Source organism: Vulpes vulpes, chromosome 16 (assembly GCF_048418805.1).
Source record: "Vulpes vulpes isolate BD-2025 chromosome 16, VulVul3, whole genome shotgun sequence".
NCBI classification, from domain to species: domain Eukaryota; kingdom Metazoa; phylum Chordata; class Mammalia; order Carnivora; family Canidae; genus Vulpes; species Vulpes vulpes.
The window spans coordinates 66,737,081-66,756,744 of NC_132795.1; the positions used below are offsets into that span (position 1 = coordinate 66,737,081).

The 19,664-nt window shown below is 48.0% G+C and overlaps 1 long non-coding RNA gene across 3 annotated transcripts; it reads left to right on the forward strand.

The window, feature by feature from the left end:
* The first annotated feature begins 12 nt into the window (after positions 1-12).
* LOC112915134 (uncharacterized) lies at positions 13-18,630 on the forward strand. Of its 3 annotated transcripts, XR_011998057.1 has the most exons (4): positions 13-298; positions 9,699-10,304; positions 10,450-10,518; positions 10,772-18,630. It is a non-coding gene; the product is annotated as an uncharacterized lncRNA (long non-coding RNA). The 3 variants fall into 3 exon arrangements; XR_003234004.2 differs by having other exon boundaries at positions 9,699-10,518; XR_011998058.1 differs by having other exon boundaries at positions 13-276; positions 9,699-10,518.
* The last annotated feature ends 1,034 nt before the right edge of the window (positions 18,631-19,664 follow it).

The following is a 19,664-nucleotide window of genomic DNA, read 5'->3' on the forward strand; positions in this document are numbered from 1 at the left end:
CACACCTCCCCCCAGGGACGGGGTGCCGCCCCTCGGGGGGGCGGGGGAGGAAGAGGAAGGGAGACTGCGTGTGCGGGTGTGTGTGCGCGCGCGTGCCTTCCTCCCCAGCGGGATCCTCTCCCTCCACCCCCGCGGCCCGAGCCATCCCCGGAAAATGCCAGGCTCCGCCGCACCTGTACGTGTCTGGGGGCGCCCCCGCCCGGACCCGCTCCCCGTCCACGCACCTCTCCTCCTGACGGCCGACCGCTTTAGGAAGCGCAAGACTGAGACCTGAAGGTGAAGTGCCCAAAGACGCCAGGTGGGAGGAGGATGCCGGGACCCTGAACCCTCTTGGGGTGGGACCCACATCTCCCCCGTTTACTCTCCCTCGCTAGGCCCCAGTTGCTGGGCCCCCGCGGGATCCAGCAGGCCAGAGGGTGGGGACCCTCGCAGGCGACCCCCACCACCACCAACCAGGCGCCCCCGAGGACCCCCCCTACCAACCAGGCGCCCCCGGGGACCCCCCCCACCAACCAGGAGCCCCCGGGGACCTCCCCCACCACCAACCAGGTGCCCCCGGGGACCCCCACCACCACCAACCAGGTGCTCCCAGGGACCCCCACCACCACCAACCAGGTGCCCCCAGGGACCCCCACCACCAACCAGGTGCCCCCGGAGGCCCCAACCAACAACAACCCGGCACCCCCCGCCCCCCCCCCCCCCCCCCCCCCGCAGTCTTTGGCTTGGCCCAGTCATTTGCATCTTGCTAAGAAGAGTGGCTTTGATTTATTTTTATTTTTAAAACTTTTCATTATGTGATTTAAAAAAAAAAAATCAAAAGTAGAATAGTATAGGGAAGCCCTGAGTGCTCGGCTGCAGCTTCAAAGATAGTAATATTTCCCGTTCTTTCCTTTATTCCCCACTCTTCGCCATCCCAGAGGCTAAGGACTCTAAAGGAACACAGGCACAGTATCATTGCCCCCACCTCACCAAATTAAGACTAATTCCTTAGGATCAGCTGACTTTGATTTGTTAACAGCTGGTGGTTATTCACTGAGTAGTTCTCCTCAGGTCTGTGTTTAGTGCCTTAGGGGTGCTGCTCAGCTGTGATGTGGGCCCTAGCTGTGTCCAAAGCTGGTGATAGACAACTGTTGTATACGTTGTTGACTGATGGAGCAGGAATTAGGAAGCTCTGACCTAGCGAAAGGGCCAGATACTTCTGAGTGTGTCCCAGACCCTGGAAAATTTTCATTGCAGCCTGTCCTTCCAGAAAAATGCACGCTTGAATTTGGATTTAAATTCTGGAGGACTTCTCACAGGCTGCCTGAACCCAACTGCTGGTTACAAACTACAGAGCTGGGCTCTGGACATGTCCCTTGCGGCCCCAGAGATGAGAACCTGCGTATTCTGCAGGTTCCCCTCTTGTTTGCTGAGAGCTCTGGGGCCCAAGGACAGCAGGGGAGTCACACTCGGACATAGGGCCTTTTTCCCTGGGAGGAAGCTCTGTGTTTAAGCCCTGGCAAGTGTGGCAATGGCGGTGGATTCTCAGCTGGACCGCAGAAGAGCATCTTTCCAGGATGAAGAGACGTGAGCTGTGCCAAGAGCAACTAAACTCTCAGTTCATCTAGATTCCCCAAGGCAGAGCTGGAGCACACCCATGAATGTATGGCTTTCGGGGGGCATGTTAAGAGGCAGCACAGCAGAGCAGTCAGGATTCCGCCTGGCTTTGAACCCAGTACCCCTTGCTAGTGACCTTGGGCAAGTCACTTGACATCTCTGTGCCTGTTTTCTCAGGGTTGTTGTTCAAACCTGCCTCACTGGGCTGCCAGGGGGCATTTTGCGCGATCAGTGTCTACTTCAAAAAGGTCGGAAAGGTGCTCAGAGCATTTGCGCTGCTTGTGCCCGCTAAGTGGGAGAATGGGCGGTTGAAACCTAGGGGACCTCTGCTGCTCCCAAGGATTCACAGGCTCAGCGGAAGCAGACAGGGCCAGAGCCTGCTTTCTGCGGCAGTGGAAGCAGAGCAAACCTATGACAGAGTGGCTCTTCTCTTTTTGACAGAGGGCCTGGGGAGGGAGTGCAGGTGCTTACTGGCAGGCCTTGGTGCGGTTCCTAAATACTGTGGGTTTCCTTACTGACGGGGCTCCGGGAAATGGTCTCTGAGCTGCTGAAGGGACACGTTCATTCTCTAGCCAGCCACCCCAGCCAGACGGTGTGGGCCAGTGGAACTTGGCAGTTCCTCTCCTGCCTTCCCAAGCCTTACCTCGCCTGCCAAGTGGCTCTGACAACCCCAGGCAGCAGGAAATCTCCCCAGGCCGAGCTCTTGGGCCTGCCCTACGTTCGTGATTAGTGATGTCAGTTGCTCTGCGTGTCGTGTGGGCCCATCCAGACTGTAAATGTGTTGAGAGCGGAGATCATCATCAACCGTCTCAGCGTTGCCCGTAACATCCTGCTCATGGCCCACCCAGCATCGGTGCAAAAAGCACGTCCTGTAATGTACACAGCTTATTATTCTCCAGATAGGGTTCAACCCAGGCCAGGATTTCCATGTCCCCTCGTCAGCCCAGCAACTAGCAAGTAACTCAGACCTGCTCACCTGCCAGCCCTTGCCCAGGGCAGGGCCGGGCCTAAGGAGGAAGGGACACGCCCCCCGGGCTGGGGGTCTCAGTCACCCTGATCATGACACTGTGATTCTGAATCTTCATCTGCTGGTTGCTCTGTAATCTCATCCCCGAGCTGGGAAGCATAGCTACCTCCCCTGGCGCGGCTCTGGATTTCAGTAACATCTTCTGAAGTCTGACTTTCTCTTCGCCCTGTACCTTCCCCTTTCTCTCTCTCATTTCTCCTCCTTCCCTTCCCTCGCTTATACATCTCTTCCTTTTCTATCTCATAATATGGATCATGTTGATTTTTCAAACCGTATTTTGCCTGCATCAATCAGGGAGGAGGTAGGTGAGTAGAATCAAGACTAAAAGTTTTTGTAGAATGCGATGGACAAATGACATGTAGGATCTAGTTGTACTCAGGGGAGAACCACCAAACTTTAGGTCTTCTTACAGGATGTAGAATACTTTAGGGATACTCAGACCTTATGGGTCTTCTTGGGAATAAACTGCCCAAAGAGCCCCTGGGGTTAAGATGATACCCAACAAAGAGTATTAATAGCATCCATTTGTTCCATGTGGACAATCTGACACTCAGTGCCAGCTCTAAGAGAAAGCTCTCAAAACTATTAAAATGACAAAGAACTTTAGTCCTGATAAAGAAATGGAGTTTGGTTTAGCTAAATGGAACACCATACAAATGTGAAGGACAGCTTGGGGTGATGAATGGATTTACAGCTATAAAGACGAACTCCCAGAAGATTAATAGAAGGAGAGATGTATATTATCGGGGCTTCCAGCTGTTGATGAATGCTAAACTTATTGACAGTGAAGATAAGCTCAGATAAAAGACATTTCAGTCCAAATGGAGAGAAAATACTTCAAAATAAGCCTAATGCCAGCAACCAAATTAAGGCAGTAAATATATCTGTGGTTCCAGCCCATTTGTTATGATAGAGACTACAGATCATTATAATGAACAGCAGATTATTAACCACGAAGTGCCCCGTGCATCACAAGGAATTTGAGCCACTCGCTCCCCTACATCAAAGGAAATCCACTTATCCACGCACTAGTAGGAAACTAAGAAAGTTGAGAACATCTTATGAGGTGGTTTTAAAATATCAAGAGGTGCTATCCATGTCCCCTCCCACCAAATATGGATGGGCTTGATTCTGCTTCATTTTCCATCTATAGCAAAATGTGGAAGAGTCGATATATATGATTTTCAGATCATAAAAGGCAGGCAGCTCCCATCTGGCTGATTGGAATGCTTGCCCTCCAGTGCCCCCGCTTGGGATATGACTACTCAGAACTTCCAGATGATTCTAGTATCCAGCCTTCAAGTTACCTCCAGCTGTTTGTCTTTCCAGCTGAGAGCTCAGACATCATGGAGAAGAGACTAGTCATCCCCTCTGTGCCCTACCCAAGTTCCTGACCAAAGAATCTGTGAGCATAATAAAATGCTTGTTGCCTCTAAATTTGGGTATTTTTTGTGTAGCAATAGATAACAGGAATATTTAACAATAAACACAAATGTGCCAGATGCGGTGGAACACAATTTTGCCTTCAAAAGGCTTACAGTCTTAGCAGAGATCAGTGGGATATAAGCTGAGCAAGATTGGGGTCTCATTGAATTCCAGCCTGTGCTCTGCCCTTTCCAGCTACAGGGTATGGGAAAGTGATCATCTCTGTGCCCAGTGTCCCCACCTGTAAGATGGAGAGGTCATGAAGACTGAGTACACAAGAGGCATTTAGAACATGTTGAGTGGCCCGTAAGTGCCAGCCATAGTTAAGGTCATCGTGTACCAGGACACACTTACTCTGTGACATGAAGCAGAGAAAGGGCTCCTGAGCCTGGTCATATCAGGTGATTTATTTTTCGAGAAAAGTAGATTTGTATAATGGATTTGATGAATAGGCTCTCTTATTTTTTTTTTTTAAAGATTTTATTTATTTCAGAGACAGAAAGAGTGCACAAGCAGGGGTAGGGGCAGAGGGAGAAGCCAACTTCCCACTGAGCAGGGTGCTGGATGCAGGACTCCATCCATCCCAGGACCCTGAGATCATGACCTGATCTGAAGGCAGATGCTCAAATAGCTGAGCCATCCAGGTGCCCCTAGGCTGTTTGATTTTATAGCCAGTTCACAACAGCTCCCTTTAAATCCAAGTTTTACCATTTTTTTTGGACTGCGAACCATGATAAGAAATACATTTCCTATTGTCATCTAATCCACACAAGAATCCACCTCTATAAAACCATATTAAAAATTTCATTGAGCAATACTTGCCCTATGTGCAATCACTCTGAATTTTCTATTCTGTCCTATTAAATTTTTCAAAATCCACTGTCTTGATTCCATAACCCATGAAATAGATTGGAATCTGCAATTTGAAAAGCAGTGCCTTCAGTAATAATCTTTATATGGTTTCCTTGCCCTAAACTTTTCACTGTTTTTCCCTTTGCCCAACTCTTCTCTACTTTCCGGAAGTCACACTTCTCCAGGATGACCGGTCTACTGATGGGCAGTCCCCATCCTGATGGGCAGTCATGAGGAAGCTGGACCCACATGTTCTAGCACAGGGCTGGCACATGACAGGTGTCAGACAAGGATTTTTGAATTGACCTTAGCACAGGGATTCTATTTTTCTGCTGAGGTTTTATAGGCGCTAAGTACTTAGTCGGTTCTCAGATGATTTCTAATTTGATGATAATGTGATATAAGTGTCAGGGAGAAGAGATTTGGCTAGCATTCCAAGCAAACATGCACGCAGTTCTAAAACCTTGCCCTGGTCACCATGCCCATCTTTCTTGAAAGCTGTTTTCACTTTATAACCACAGGATATTTCAAATCAAATTCCAGAAAATGCCTTGCAATTAAAATTTTACACTTCCTGTTGCTGCATGCCAGCTTTGCTACTGCCTTTTTGTCACTGCCCATTATAAATAATGACCCTGGCATGTGTTTTGTTACTAGAGTCATTAACCCAGCACACTGTTCTGCTACATGAAACAAGCCATACTTCTGCTAAGGTGACTTGGTGGGTAGTTGGTTTTTTTTTTTTTTTCCCCTTTCTTTCTTTCTTTCTTTCTTTCTTTTTTTTTTTTTCCTTCTGCAGGACCTGATGATAGACAATAAAATGAGCAAATGGAAACTTTAGGGAAATGTGCGTTAGAGCTACTGATCCTGCATGGGCTATCCACAGTTGGCTTATAGTACAAAACATGCTTGGGGCTGCTGTATCAACTAAATGGGATTGTATTTGCACTGGGATGTCCCACCTCAGTTTCATTTTATCTGCAGATAAAAGGAATTACCTTCTCTTCATGGAGAGCCTGTGACGGAGCAGAGAGAAGGTGGGGTTTGGTGTCACACAGATTAGGGTGTTGACTCAACAGCTCTGACATTCATTAACTGAGCAACTGGAAGCCAGCTGCTTTAGATCTTTGAGCCTCATTTCCGACATCTGTGAAATGGGAACAATAGTGGGGATGATAATACACCTCTCAAGGTCATGAGAAAAGTCCATGCACTGCAAAGTGGTCGAAAGCTGTTCCATGTTCATCTGAGTGATGCATGTCTTATATTGTGGCTTTCTGCCTTCCTGGCCAAAATTGAAGGGGCCAAGGAATGATGGTCAAATCAAAAGCAGCTTACTATAGGCTGGCCAGTGACCATGCCATGGCCAACCAAAAAGTTGGTTGGTTCACTAGATAGCAATGAACAGCCCAATTAATTGATTTAAAAAACAGCTTTATTTGAAGAAATGATTACCTAAGAAGTCCAGATAGTAGGTGTGGTGGACAGAATAATAGCCCCCAAAGATATCCACGTCCTAATCCGTGGAATTTGTGAATATGTTACATTCCCTGGCAAAGGGGACTTTGCAGATATGGTTAAATTAAGGGTCCTGGGATAGGGTGATTACCCTGGGTTATCCAGGTGGGCCCCATGTCATCTACAAGGGCCCTTATAAAAAGGAATCAGGGGGCTCAAGGTCAGAGAAGGGGATGTGAGAACAGAAGCAGAGGTCAGGGTGACAGAGCCATGGGCCAAGGGTGGGCCCTGGGAGAGGCTCCAAGCCTCTAGGAGCTGCAAAGGCAAGGGATTGATTATCTCCTAGAGCCTCAAGAAGGAATGCAGTCGTGCTATCACCTTGATTTTAATGATATATACCTTTAAGACTTTTGATGGTAGGAACTGTAAGGTAATATGTTTGTGTTGTTTTAAGGCACTAAAATTATGGTTATTTGTTATGGCAAAAATTAATCTGTAAAGGGAAGAAGGGGGTTGTCATAGGGAAGAAATGTACAAGATCATGTGGGCTTCTGGAGGGCAGGCCTCATTCTAGTTCTTGACTTGGTGGGGGTAGCCCAAACAAATGGGCCTTCAATTTATAACTACATGTTAAATGTTTAGATTTGTGTTATGTACACTTTTCTTTGGGGAAGTTATATTTCATAATTTAAACATAGCTCCAATGGCTTATTTTACTTGGAAAAATCTGGGATCTAGCGGGCAATAGATGAGACCCTCAAACCCAGTCATTGAGGGGAGTTTAAAGGAGCTAAGTTGTGGCCAAGGTTAGGGAAAGAAACAAAGGTCAGTGCAGTGGTCTGAGACTAACAATGGAAGGAGGTGCTGGAGGAGGCCACAGGGGAAGGCATTCCCAAGCTAGGGAGGAGTAGCTCATGGAGAGGAGTGCCAGACAGGAGCTGTCAGGGGAGGGGACCACCCAGTGGGAAAAGGAAGGGGCAATTTGCAGCCTACCCTCCAGTCTCCAGCTGGGCAGCCCATTGGCTGGTCCCATCCAGGATCCCAAGCACAGGGGCCTGGTTGATGCCTCCTCATACAAGAAGCAGGGTGGAGAAGGTTGGAAAATGGGTCTATAGGGCCAAAGGAAAATATCCTTCATGGTCTATCCCCTCTTGTCTTTTGTTCATGTAAAAAAATTCATGGTCTCCACAGAGATGACACAATGAATTTCATCAGATGTGATAGCACCATAGGTGATGTCAATTCAGCCATATGCCCACAAGAAACCTATCGTTTTAGCCCTAAGAGTGCTCTTTCTATACTGAAACATACGTGGTGGGGAAGAAGGAGAAGGCAAACAATAAACAGAAACACATCTGCTGCATACTCTTCTTTTATAACTGGTGATGAGGCCTACCTGGCATTATGACCCGGCTCCTCCCTCCTCCGACGCCGTGTCCCTCTTCCTCCCTCTCTGCCAGTGTCTCAGCTGGGTGACTTCTCTGATGCATGATGCATGATGCATGATGCTGACCCAAACCTTCATTCCTGAATGACTGGGGTCCTTGACTTTACTGCCGTTTTACATGGATGAGGAGAGTTGGGAAGAAGTACCAAGAGGCTCTCCCCAGGAATCCCTTGAGCAAACTCCCAATCCTACTTCACCCACTGTGTAGCGACGATCTGGTTTTCTCCTGGTAATTAAGATCCATCACTCTGTTCAGTCCCATGACCCTTTCTAGGCTTTTGGCTTAACAGCATGAGGAGACTCAAATGGGCCAGGCCCAGCTTCTAATTTAACAGTGCTGTGACTAAGTTCCCTGGTGACATGGGCCCCTGTCAGGATCTAGGACTTCCAAACTCACCAGTTCCAAGATTACAGGATGAGAAGGAAAAAGTCCCCCAATTGGTATTGGGGGGATTAGGTATGAGAGACTTAGGGGCACTGACACCTCTGCCTCTTGATTCCTAGACCCATGGATCTGGCTACTAGGAGAATGCACCAAACATCTGCCATCGGTTGGAAGCTAAATCCTATAGGACAGATTCCAACAATTTTCAGGGTATCCCTCCCTTCTGCTATCATGACTTCGAAAGGCCATTCCACCATTCCCTCGACGCTGCTCCTGGCTGGTGGTGGCCCATGGAGTAAGACCATCCCCTGAACTTCCATCATCAGAACATGTGTCCTGTGGGTGGAGTGAAAGTTGTAAGGGATATTATGGCTACAACTGAGGAATTCTTTAAGTCCGCATTTGGGGACTTGGCAGAGCACTGGGGACAAAAATGGTAAACCCACACCCAGATTATAATCATTCTGAAGCCAGGCTGCTGCCTCCTCCATCATGAATGAAGCCCAATGTAGTGAATCTCTTAAAAGGTAACTCCCCACCGCCCAAGAAAGAATGGAGCCATATCAGGCCCCCTCATGTTGCCTCTGCTGTTGGAAGTAGCTCCTTGCTGGTGAGGGGAAGGCTTTCATGCTGCACAAGCCAATGCCTGCCACCCAGCCACATGGTGACTGATGAGGTGGTGGGGCAAGTACTGCCTGGCAGCTACAGAGTGCGTCATCTCCCACATCTGATGATGGAGAGCCTTGATCTGGGTAGCTGGCTGTTGGGAGGGAGCACATGGAATGCAGATTGCATCACATTCCAGGGACATTCCGAGAGGTTAACCACAGTCTCCTGAGAGCTCCTACTACCAGTTCTCCAATTTCACTCTTTCCAAATCCCTCCCTGGCAACTCATCTGTGAGTCACAGCTCACGAGTCAGTGTTGATCCAGATCTCTTCTTCCACACAGATGGACAAACTGAAGTTTTGCCCATGGGGGCAGGGAGGGGAGTTCCCTTCGCCAGGGATTTTTAGGACCACCCCTGAGGATGATTACAGCATCATCCGCCTCTAGCTGCCCAGGTCCCCGTTATTCCCATGGAGATCAGGAAACCTATTCTTTTGCAGCATCTCCCGCCCTGACATTTAGCTTACAGAGGATGTAACCACAGGGTCCTTTGGTGGTGCTGGTGGCCCATTTATTTTTTATTTTTAAAAAATTTATTTATTCATGAGAGACACACACACAGAGGCAGAGACACAGGCAGAGGGAGAAGCAGGCTCCCTGCGGGAAGCCTGATGCAGAAGTGGAAGTCCATCCCAGGACTCCAGGATCACACCCTTAGCCGAAGGCAGACGCTCAACCACTGAGCCCCCAGGTGCCCGGTGGTGGCCCACTTATTAATGCTCTGGTGAGGGGACACATAATCCATCCATTCCGATTTATGCACTTCCCTGGACCTACGAACATCTTCCTCCCTGGGATAGCTGGGGGCATTCTGAGACATCGCCCTCGTTCACTTGAAGGCATTTCTGAGTCCCTGGAGGAGAGATGCTGGTGGGAAGTACCGTGTGGCTCCTCCCATCTTCCAAGCTGCTTCTTGGAGACAGAGGCCAGTAGACTTCTGCAAGACACTCCTGCCTGGATACATGGAGAGCGTGTGTCTGTGCCGGGCAAGGCTTGGATGGTGACAGACATGGACAATGCCATCTGTGCCCAGTGTGAATAGCCTCCACCCGCCAGCTCCTGGATGGTCCACCTCCGCCAAGGAGAGCCACGTAGCCTGAGCTCACAGCCACAGGAGGGCAGCCCTCATCTGGTGACTGAGTGAGGCAGAGCGTGAGGGCACAGCTATGCCGTGGTTATGGTGAACTGTCTTGCCCTAGAGCTTCCTGCCAGCTTAGCTAAGGCTTTGGGGGCTCACATAGCAGTTGAGCTTCTCCTCGGCCGCATACTTTGTCTTCCTCTTCACAGGCCTTGACCTCCTTATAAGTCAGCTCAGGTTGCCATAACAAAGTATCCCAGACCAAATGGCTTGAGCAGCAGAGAAATTTCTCACAGTCCTTGAGGGTGGACGTCTAAGATCAAGATGTTGGCGGGGTTGGTTTCTCAGGAGGCCTCTCTCCTTGGCTGTAGGTGGTCATCTTCTCTCTGTGTCTTCATATCGTCTTCCCTCTGTGTGTGTCTGTGTCCTAATCTTGTTTTACAGGGACACCAGTCAAATGGGATTAGGTCCCACCCTCACAGCCTCATTTTAACCTAGTTGCTTCTTTCCAGACCCTATGTCCAAATACAGTTGAATTCTGTGGTACCTGGATTCAAGGCTTCAACATGGGAATTGAGGAGGTCAACACAGCCTGGGAGTCAACACATTAAGTCCTAGTTCCCCAATGTTCATGGACTCTTAGATTCCTTCCATTTGATCTACTACCCTCGGGGTGTGCCAGCTATGCTCTTGCTCATGCCCCTTCCCTCATCCATGTGAAAACTTCCTCCTCCTGGAACAAACAACCGCAGGTGAAGCCTCACTATGTCAATCGTAATATTATTATTATTATTATTATTATTATTACTATTATTTTATTTATGATAGAGAGAGAGAGAGAGAGAGGCAGAGACACAGGCAGAGGAGAGGGAGAAGCAGGCTCCATGCGGGAGCCCAACGCGGGACTCCATCTCCAGACTCCAGGATCATGCCCTGGGCCAAAGACGGGCACGAAACTGCTGAGCCACCCAGGGATCCCCTCAATCGTAATATTAATATCTCAATGCCTCTTGAATGTGTCTCTTCCATTTCATGGTCACAGCCTTGGTTAAATCCATTGTCATTCTTTGCTTGGGTTTTTGCAACAGCATCCTAAATAGCCTGTCTCCTGTCTTGTCCATGTTTAATTCATTTCTTGCACTGCATTCTGAGTGATCGTCCCAAAGAATTCTGCAGGCATAATGACTGCGTGATATTAAACTGATGCATTTTTCCTTTCTCATAGGTGATGTAGGCTTCCCTTCCATTGGATCAGTGGCATTCTGAGCCTGAGAGGGAGGCTGCAAATTCCCTAGGAAGGGGGTTTGTTTTCAGGTCTGCCCAACAAATGAGATATTTAAAAACTATGGCAAGAATGTGTTCTTAGAAACCTGGTTGAAGTGAGAAAGAAAAATGTTACTTGTTTTTTTAAATTCATTTCTGTGTTTCAAATTATATTCCCTTGCAAACCAAGGCCCAATTGAGAGTTGTGAGTGGAGTTTTCAGGGAACACAGAGTAGGGACAGTGCAGGGGAGCCCTCCAGGAGCTCAGGGCAAGTGGGGGAGCTGCAGGAGATGGGGCAGGGCAGGGGCTCAGAGGTAGGGATTTTGGTTAAGACTGGAGTTAATTCACCCACACCTCTAGGGGAAAGCAGACTGGAAAGGTCTCTTCCTCATCCCCTAGGCACAGGCCCAGAGGGTGGCAGTCTGCAGTCCCAGTCTGGAGGAGGGCTGGCCCCTGGGTCCCATTCATAGTGGGTGGGGGTGGAAAAGCCTGAAGGAACTGAGAACAGGACAGGAAGAGCCCCAGGGCCCAGGGAAGAAGGTCTCTATGCCAGTGTCCCAGAGAGGAGGCTGAATCAGCCTGTGGATTTGGGTGGCTCTACTGGCCGGGTAGCCAGGGGTTGGCCCCGGGAGGCCTGCTTGGGGCCAGCATCCTGAGCCACACATGGCGGAGCAATGCAGTGGTGAAACCCTGTGGGGGAGTGCATGGACCTCAAGCTTCTACTGCCAGCCCTGGGGTCAGGACCTCAGCTCCTCCCTGTGCCTGGACTCCATCTTCAGGAGCAAGAGGGATGAGGGCACGATGCCCTAAGAGGAGAGGAACTGCTAGAAGGCCACTGTCAGCTCAGACACAGCTCCCCTGTGGTCTCTCCATCAGCCAGAAGAGAGACCACAGGAGGTTGGTTACGGAAAATGTCCTTCCTCCCTCCCTCCCACCCTCCATCCTTCTTCCCTTCCCTTCTCCCTCCTCCGTCTGCCTCCCCCTTCCCTCCCTCCCTCCCCCTACCCTGCTTACCCCTCTCCCTCCCTCTTCCCTCCTTCCTTCCCTCCCTCCCTCTCTGGAACACTTCTGATCCATCACTTACTTGCCAGTCTCCCCAGTTCTCCCCGTGGTAAAACCCCAACACAAACCTTTGCTACAAAGAAAGTGACTAAGGGCTCTGGGGCTTCTGCAAGGGGTGGTGCCTAGCGGGGGAAGAAGCTGGGAGACCAACCGACCGTGGGGAGTGCCCTCACAGAGATCCCTGGTTGCCAGCCAGGTGGGGGGCAGGGCGAGGGTGCACAAGGTGGTTAGACTCCAGGAGGGAAGGTCCAGGGATGCCGCTCAGGGCAGGCTGCTTCCCACTGCGTGCTTGCACCTGTGCGGGTTTTACCCATTTGGTAAGAATTTGCCCCTTACGGTGAACAGATTGGTTCTAAATATAATCATTGCAGCGGCAGACTCTCGGGTGGCCTCCCCATCCTTGCCTTGTGGGGTCTAATTTACCCCCCTCGAGTGTGGGCGGGACCCCTACCAAGAACTGACAACTCAGGGTTAGCTGGGACACTAACCAGCTGGAAAGACCAGCAAAGCAATTCTTCGCACCCGTGGGTGGAAAGTCATCTCTCGGTGGTGAAGCCTCCTTTCTAGACATTAGCAGCACGGATGGCCCTTGCTCTGCAACAATGGGCAGCATGGGGCAGCATGGGGGGGTGAGCAGAACCCCGGGAACATCAGGGAAGCCAGAGCTTCCCGAGCCCAGAAGCTGCTGCTACATCTGCACCTTTACTTATTTATTTTTTTAAGGATTTATTTATTGATTCATTCAGAGAGAGAAAGAGAGAGACAGGCAGAGACACAGGCAGAGGGAGAAGCGGGCTCCATGCAGGAAGCTCGACATGGGACTCGATCCGGGGTCTCCAGGATCACGCCCTGGGCTGCAGGCCTATCCCTGGGTGGCTCAGCGGCTAAGCATCTGCCATCTGCGCCTTTAGACAGGTCTCCATCTGTTTTCTGTCCGAGTCGTACCACCTGTCCCCTGGGGCTAGATTTTGGCTAAGGAACGGGGCTCAGAACCCAAGGAACGACTCACACCTTTTCCAGTTAGATGCTTATCCCGCGACTCATTTATTTTATCTGAATTGAATTCCTAGAATATTAAACATACGCATAATGAAACGTAAGTACAAGCCCACATTTGAAAGTCAAATATAAAAGGTTTCTGGATTGGTATCATTTTGCATTATCCAGGCTTCTGCTTTCATCCACGAGAAGGAATAAATAAGAGTTGTCTGAGACCAAAATAATTTTCTGGGCAAAGCGGAATAAATGTATTAAAATGAAGGGGAGGGGGGAAAAAGTAGCCTGAAGATGAAAAGGTTTGCACCCAAGACTGAGCGAGGAGAGATGGAATCTGCCTGTTATTGTCAATTTTGATCACCCGGCCTTTTGTTATCCGGGTAATGACGGGAGTACAAGCACCCTACCCAGGGGGAAGGAGCTGCGGTGACCGGGGTCTTCATCAATTAGCCCCCAGAAGGCGCTGCTGGAGCCGCTGACACCAACCTCCGGAGTCGGAGGCTCTAATCAGTTCTCCTCGAGGTCCTAATCAAATCCCTTTTTTATGAAAATCAAATGGCTTTTGATAACTTAATTAATATTTGCAGAGGGAGCTTGAGAAAGCAAGCCGGGGAAGCCCCTAAGTTAGGGGGGCTGTTCTTTCCGACGAAGGAGGAGGCCCTCCATTCTGTTTCTTTCTTCCATTCTTAAGAGCAGCTGGAGGAATTTGGGGAGCCTTCTCGAATGACGAGAGATCATTTATTATTGAGCTATTGCTCTTCTGGCAACTTGTTATTTCTCATCTTGGCTTATTCAAGAAGCTCTGTCTCTGTTGAAAGATGGCTTTCTTGATAACATTAGTGTAGGAATTAGGTCTATTTTTAATTATGCATGCATTTCCCCTTGTTAAATTTAATCGGCAACTTTGATGAGAAAAATGGAGTCAATGGATTGAAATGGAATTTTTAGAAGGGTTACTTGGAGTTTTGCTGCTTCTCTGAACACAGAAGGTGCACTTTTTTTTGTGAAATATAATATCCACACAGACATGTGCCATTTAATGGATAATTCTAAAGTGAACACCAGATATAGTCACTACCTAGGTCAGGAAATAGAGCATGATCGGCACCCCAAAAGCCCACCCTGGGCTCCCTCACCCACAACCATTGACTTCGCTGACACGTGCTTCTTCACTTTTCTTTGAATGTTTACTTCCTACATAGGGATCCCTAAGTAAAGACAAGCTTCTCTCTGTCCCTGTCTCTCTTGCACACCCACGCACGCACACACACACATACATTGTGGCCCGCTAGTATTTATTTACTCCTTTTTTTGTTTTTTTTACAGTATCTATTCTTTTTGTTATTCAAACTGTCCAAGTTTGACCAGAGAAAGTATTGAAGTGGTTTCTGTGTCTTTTTGATTTCCCTATTTGGTCTCAAAAAAGTCAACTTCACTGTAATATTATTTATAGAAAATGAACTACATCCATTGTCACTGAGGATTCTGGTAGCTTCGAGAAAGACATAACCTGTGTCACGTCCACCACCAGCACCCACAGACTTCTCCTGTGCCTGCATTCATTCAGCATTATCTCCTTTCATCACCATTGGCCAGTTTTGTCTCTCTTGAATTTCATGTAAGGGGAGGAATACCATATGGGTTCGGTGTTTGTTAGGTTTTTTTTCCCCCTCAGCAGTGTTTTTGGGATTTATTTCAGTTGCTGGGTGCACTGTGGCCAATTCCTCACTATTTCTGAGTAGCACTATCCTGCAGGGTGTACAACACACTTTATCTCTTCACCTGCTGCTGGACATTCGAGTTGTTTCCAGTTTGGGGTGAGTGAGATTACAGCTCTATGAAATTTGCATACAAACAAGTCTTTCTTTGGACATAGTTTTCATTTCTCTTGGGCACGGAATTGCTGGTTCGAGTATTTGGTTAATAAAACTCTGGCATGAGACAACCCATGTTCACCTTGTCCATTCCCTGCCCTAGACAGAGCAGCTATTTCTCCAAGGAGTGTGATTCTTTTTTAGTAAGAGCAGTATTTGGAAGTCAGGACCAGGAGCTCAGCACACTGATTGTCACCAGCAGTGCATTGCTTCTGGTGGGGAAGTTTCCTAAAATACTGATTCACTTTGTCTTGACCATGGCAGGTCACCCTACATCCCTGGCTTCTATGCAGTAAATGCCAGTATTATCCCTCAGCCACTAAGAAGGTACAGACACACACACACACACACACACACACACACACACACACACACAAGAAAGCCCCTGCACAATTCCCACAAGGAGGTACTATTGAGATTCCCCCGTTACTGTTAAGAGCCCCCATTCTATGCAGCCTTCTACCAGCGAATGGATGTATTGATCTGCTTGGACACCGATGCGTCCTTTGGTCCTTCCTGTTACAACAGAAGAGTGGAGTTGATTCCGCCTCCTGTCCTCTCCTCTCTTGTATCCCCGGTCTTCTTTCCAGCATCTTCACCTCCTTTCCTAACATCCACTTTCTCCCCCATCTTCATTGACCCATTCCATCAGAATTTAAACACACTCAGGCAGAGGCATCTCGACACAGGACCGAACCCTCCTGGGGCCCCACCTTTCCCTCTTGCTTCTCTCTGCGTGGCCCCCGACTCATGCTCTCCCCCACGTAGTGTGGCTTTCTGCCCACCACCCACTGAGCCTGTTCTTGCCAAGGTCACCGATGATCTCACTTGTGCTGAATCCAGTGAACACTCTTGAGTCTCTACCTGACATCTATCTGCACTGGGTTGACCCGGTTGACCCCCCTCACCCCTTCCATGGAGGGCTGCATTTCCTTGATCTCTGAGACTGCTGCTTTATTCTTTTTGTCTCTCTGTCTGGTCCTTTGAAACCTTCATTTTCCTCTCTCTCTCTTTCCTTGTCCTTTGAATGTCACTGGACCTCATAAGGCTTTTTCTTTTTCATTCAACATTACCCATTCACTCTCATGGCTTCAGATGCCACCCATAGGCCCCCCAATCCAGGTATCTCTCTCTGTCCCTTCTTCTGGGTTCTAGACTCTTCCCCTCTCTGCCCATCAGACACCTGCATGTGGATGGCTCAATAAGTGGCCTTTATTCCTGACTCCTCTTTCTCCACTCTAATCAAATTGCCAGGTTTGGGAGAGTCTATTGTCTAACTCAACCCCCTTGTCCGTTTACTTCATTCCGCCACCACTACTCCAGGCTGTGCCACTTCCTCTAGGACACATGTTGATACTCTGATTTATAATAAATATGTATTTGGTCTTCTCCCTGTATCTGTGCCAGATCCTAAAACCCATAGGATTTCCTGAGAGATAAGAGTGATAAGGGGGTCTTCTGTTATCTGTAGGAGCTCCCTTTTGAGGACACCTCAGTTTATGCTAATGAGGTGACAGAGTGGGGCCCCTAGATCACCTCAGGATGGAGCTGGTCATTAGAGAGACCAACTGGCTGGAAGGTTGGAACTTCCAGCTTCATCTGCCAACCTCTGGGAAGGGCTGGGGGGCTGCATATCAAACTTTATAAAAACTCTTGAACAATGTGATCTGTTGAGTTTCTGGGTTGCTAAATACATCCACATGCTGGGAGGGTGGTGTGTCCTACTTCCATGGGGACAGCAGCTCCTGTGTCTGCCACCCTTCCAGACCTCACCCTATGTACTCTTCACCTGGCTGTTCATCTATATCCCTTATAATATCCTTTATAAAGAACTGAGAAATGTAAGCAAGTATTTCTCTGAGCTTTGTGAGCCATTCTACAAAATTATCAGACCCAAGATGGGGGTCGCAAAAAATCTTGATTTCAACCAGTTATCTAGAAGTATAGGTGGCAAACTGGACTTGAGACCGGTGTTTGAAGTGGGGGCAGTCTTGTGGGGCTCAGCACTTACCTGTGGGATCTAATGTATCTTCAGGTAGCTGATGTCAGATTTGATTTAAACCTGTAAGACACCCATTCAGTGTCCGTTGGAATTAGGGAATTGCTGGCAGTATCACAAAACACACGAGAATACGCCAAATCTTGAGACAAGCCATTAATCACAGTATTTAGTAGTATTTGCATTACTATATTTATTTTGAGCTATTTTATTTTTAATATCTTGTTTTAAAGATAGATTTATTTATTTATTTATTCATGAGAGACAGAGAGAGAGAGAGACAGAGAGAGAGAGAAGCAGAGACACAGGCAGAGGGAGAAGCAGGCTCCATGCAGGGAGCCCGACGTGGGACTCGATCCCAGGTCTCCAGGATCACGCCCTGGGCTGAAGGCGGTGCTAAACCGCTGAGCCACCCGGGCTGCCCATATTTTTAATATTTTTTTATTTATTCATTTGAAAGAGAGAGAGAGAGAGAGAGCGTGCACATGAGCAGGGAGGAGGGGCAGAGGAAGAGAACGAAGCAGACTTTCTGCTGAGCAGGGAGCCCAATGTGGGGCTCCATCCCAGGACCTTGAAATCATGACCTGAGCTGAAGGCAGGTGTTTAACCAACTGAGCCACCCAGGTGCCCCTTATGAGCTATTTTAAGAAGCATTGATGGTTTCTCTCCATGATTAAAATATAGGCTCCATGGGAGAGGGATCTTGCCTGGTTTACTGATTTAGCCTCAGTGCCAAGAATACTACCTGGCATGGAGGAAAGGAGAGGGGGAAGGATAAGGAAATACAGAATGAGGTCTGGTTGAATTTCTTAGGGAAAAAAAAGAAAGGCTGAATGTTTCCTCCAGATCTGGCGCAGAAGAGTATAAAGAAGTTAAGTGTGGAAACTGAGTGATGGGTTTTGAGCTGCCAGACCCTGGACCTCAGATTAGGCTAGATCTAAATCTCTGAGAGACAGAGCAGAGAACTTCACCAGGTTACATGTGTGCCCTTTGTTTGCTGAAGGATGTTCCCTGTTCGCCCACCTCCCCCAGTCACACCCAAGCCAGTACCTACTCATCCGTTTCTTCCTGGTGGTGTGTATCACTCACCATAATTGTCTGCACCCTGCCAGCTCATAGGCTCTCCAAGGAACATATCCCACCCCCTTGTTCTCTGCAACATCTCCCTGCTAGTCCTGTGCTGGGCCCAGACTAGATGCTAACTTAAGATGAATAAATAAATGAAAAACTTTTACTTGCGAGGAAACTGACCGTCAGAGGTTAAAGTTCTTATCAGAGTCAAAATGGCTATAGATATTTGAACCTTTGTCTGAAAATCTGTGCACTTTCTTCTCTATGTGGTTGACACTCCTGTGCTACATTTGAAATATTCAACCATTCCCTACATTTCACCAGCCCCGTCGCCAGTGGGCTTATTGTCACCACCTATTTTTCGCCCTCTATGATGAATGAATGGATCAGAGAAATCATGTAAAAATACAATTTACATTATTTGGAATTCTCGTATTCCTTTTGATGTTTTTTTATGATCTAAGATGTAAGATATCAAGGCAAAACCAAAGTAGTTTTTGGCTTTGTTGCTTTACCATTTATGTTAGATTATATTATTTTTCAGGATGTTCACCATCCCTCCCCAGGAGAGAATTACACTTTCCCACCCTACTGAGGTCAGACCTGCTCATATGACGTGCTTTGACGTATGAAACTGCATCAGGTGTTGTGCTTCTGAGCAGAAGCACAGAATCACCATGTGGTCCTGCCATCTTTTTCCCTCCCTCTGCCCCAAGACCAGCCACATCCCAGACAGGAGCGGCTCCAACAGCTGGGGTCTGCAGTAAATAAATCTTGGAGCAGAGCCATGGCTGACCCTGTGATGTGAGTGAGTTGCTGCAAACCACTGAGATTTATGCTTGTTAATTATGCTTGCAGCATGATTTAGCATGAATTCACTGATAACCCGTCTACAATGCATCTTATTGGTGGCCAGCAAAAATAAATTTTGTTAAGTATTTTGTCTCCTACTTCAAAGCATTTTACCTTTAGACAATGGATTAGAACAACAATCACAGCTTAGTACTCATGAATTTCAACTGCTTCAATCAATTGGTTGTTTTCCTCTATCAGTGGCCGTGGTAAACTAGGAAGGATTTGAGGTCAATATTCCGCTCCTACATTCACATATGGTGTGACTTTGAGCTTTCATTTTCTCATCTCCAGTGGGGATGAGGGTGAAGGCCTCCAGCATGCTATTGACACAGAGTATGAACTCAGTGTATTCTGGGGATTTTTGAAGGTGGAGGGGAATGTACAAAAATTCCACCGGAAACTTCAATTTTTCATTTGGTTCATTCCATCATTAAATTACATTTTTCATAACTCAAAGATTTACCTCTTGCAACACACTTTCCTTGATGAATATTAACCACATTTGAAACTTACCCGGTCCTCCAATGTCCATTAAGCCCTCTCAGCATGTGTGCAGATTATGTATTTTTTTCTTACTTGGCAGCAGAAATTTAATGGAAATGTGTG